The sequence below is a fragment of the Montipora capricornis genome, chromosome 10 (genome assembly GCF_036669925.1).
Source record: "Montipora capricornis isolate CH-2021 chromosome 10, ASM3666992v2, whole genome shotgun sequence".
Taxonomy (NCBI): Eukaryota; Metazoa; Cnidaria; class Anthozoa; order Scleractinia; family Acroporidae; genus Montipora; species Montipora capricornis.
Window position 1 is genome coordinate 54,541,209 of NC_090892.1, and position 2,500 is coordinate 54,543,708.

At 40.2% G+C, this 2,500-nt stretch overlaps 1 pseudogene; it reads left to right on the forward strand.

Moving 5' to 3' along the window:
- Positions 1-959, forward strand: part of LOC138021034 (contactin-associated protein-like 2) — a 2,780-nt pseudogene extending 1,821 nt beyond the window's left edge.
- The last annotated feature ends 1,541 nt before the right edge of the window (positions 960-2,500 follow it).

The window sequence follows — 2,500 nt, forward strand, 5'->3', positions numbered from 1 at the left end:
CTGTTATAAAACATTGTTACTAATCAACTTCCGACATGGAAGCTATTAATAAGCAGCTACATCATATAAATGATTCAAGAAAGACCGATATGTTAAAAAATCAATTTAAAGGTTAAAGGTTTGTTGATTTTATACCGCGAGGCTCGAAGAAGGCATTTCATTTCCAAGTAATTTATCTTTTTTTAAAAAAATGAAGGCTCAAAGGAAAATGTTTTTGGAAGTAGATCAGTAAAATAGAAATTCAAGTTGTCCTTCATTTATTACATCAGTAGAAGCAACACAATTAAATTGGTCAGTGGCAAACGGTATGGACATGCGCCGTTGAAGAAGGCGTCGTCGGTTAAGCCATAACAATTAGCTTTTTTTTTTCTGTAAAGGACCTCCAAATCTTGTACCGCCTTGACAAGGCTAGACCCTACTTCAAGGAGTGGAGTTTACGTCATTGATCCTGACGGTAATGGAGGCTTGGCACCATTTGAGGTAACCTGCAACATGACTGACAAGAATGGAGTTTGCGTGACAATCATCAGTCACGGCAGTGAAAGCAGAACGCACGTCCAGGGATGTGAATCAGCTGGTTGTTACTCACGTGATATTAACTACACCGGAGCAATTCTGTCTCAGCTGGCGATTCTCAAGAGTATCTCGTCACATTGTGAACAGTTTATCAAGTACGAATGTTATGGTTCCAGGATTTTTCGCGACAAAAGTGTAGGTGGATGACGTATTGGGGTGGTGCATCTGGTAAAGACAAGTGCGCGTGCGGAATGACTAACTCATGTGCAGACCCCAGCTATCGCTGTAACTGTGATAAGAATGACAACCACTGGCGTAATGACAGCGGTCTGCTCACTGACAAGGAAAATCTTCCAGTTAAACAGCTCAGGTTTGAACACATCACTCCACTTGAGGAAGGTTATCACACTCTCGGGAAATTCAAATGATATGGAACAGCATGATCTCGAGAGTCTATCACGGTCTAATGAAAAAGGAACTATCATTGTTGTTATGACTCGGGTTACATCGCATAATTTTGACGTAAGTTGCATTGGATGGAACATAATATCCACAAAAATAAAAAACTACACAAAAATTAACAAAATATAGAAACATAGAACCACGGAACGAAAATTTAAAAGCCCCAAGTAGGCTAAGATGGATCACAAGGCAACATGTCAAACTTTGCCTATTGTAACAGTTACGGTTGACATTTTTTGCAGACGAAGAGACTTCTGTTCCCTTTCTTTGGGGAATATGTTAGATGCTTGTATTTCGCGAGCAAGCGGCAGGGAGCTATGAGAGGAGGTTACTCTTTCGGAAAATAATCTCACGCCGAATTTACATTTACTAAAATTAAGTAAAACAAAAGCTGACGTATTAGAAGAATTTAACTCATGGTGCAAGGAACATGAATACAAAACAAAACAAGTGTCGCAAATTAGTAGGAAAAAAGCGACAAGGAGCTTTTTGAGATGGCCTGAATGGGGTAACTGAATCACAGCGAGAGATAAGCTGACGTTTCTTTCATTATTAAATTAATTTCTCAGATATTTGCAGACATTATGCATCTCGGCTCGTTCACCTAAAAGGAAAATCATGCAACAATGCCGGAAGATGTTGCGTTGAAATGTTGCGAGCGTTTGGCGAGGCCATAACAATAGCAAATCATACTAATATATTGGAGTACGTACCACAAATTTCAATTCTTGGCCTTCTGCTGCCCGTTTACCGCGTATATCAACAATTTATCAGTAGGGGGGTTGGAATACTGTGATATTATCCTATACGGATAACTTGATCCGACATTGTCCTATTTTTAGTGGGTAGTGCTAACTGTTTATTACATTGAACTCAAAGCTCAATGAATGAGTTGCCAGTAATTGGATCCCTGCTTTACACCCAAAGCGTTGTGGAACCGCCAGCGGGCAAACATTGCAAATCACCATGAGAAAATGTATAGGTAGGTAAAGTCTACTACGAGCCTAGAAGGCCCATCAGGCCGGCGCTTATCTCCCGTTTCTGTAGCATGAAACGACTAGGAGTATTTCTACTCCCCCCTGGATGGGATGCCAGTCCATCGCAGGGTTACCCCTAGCATTAGATTCGGCGGTTCTCATTTATACACCTGGGTGGAGAGAGACACCGTGAGAGTAATGTGTCTTGTTCAAGAACACAACACAATGTTGAAACTTATTCGACGTCCAGAAAACGGTTTTGGAGCGAGACCAACGCTTGTTTCGACACAGTTTTATCAGAAATCGATTTGGGCAATGTTGATAGGTGACAATGCAAGTGTACGTTTTATACCTACTTTTGTAATATTTCGAGGACATAACAAGATGTCAATTTCACCGTCACAACCATACGCGAGCAAGTTTAAGATTTCCGAGTAAATTTTATCTCATAATTCACGGTTATTAAAACAAAAACCTACACTTGCCATGTATCAAGATTGTCCAAATCGAGGTCTGATAAAATTGCGTCGAAAAAAGTATTGATC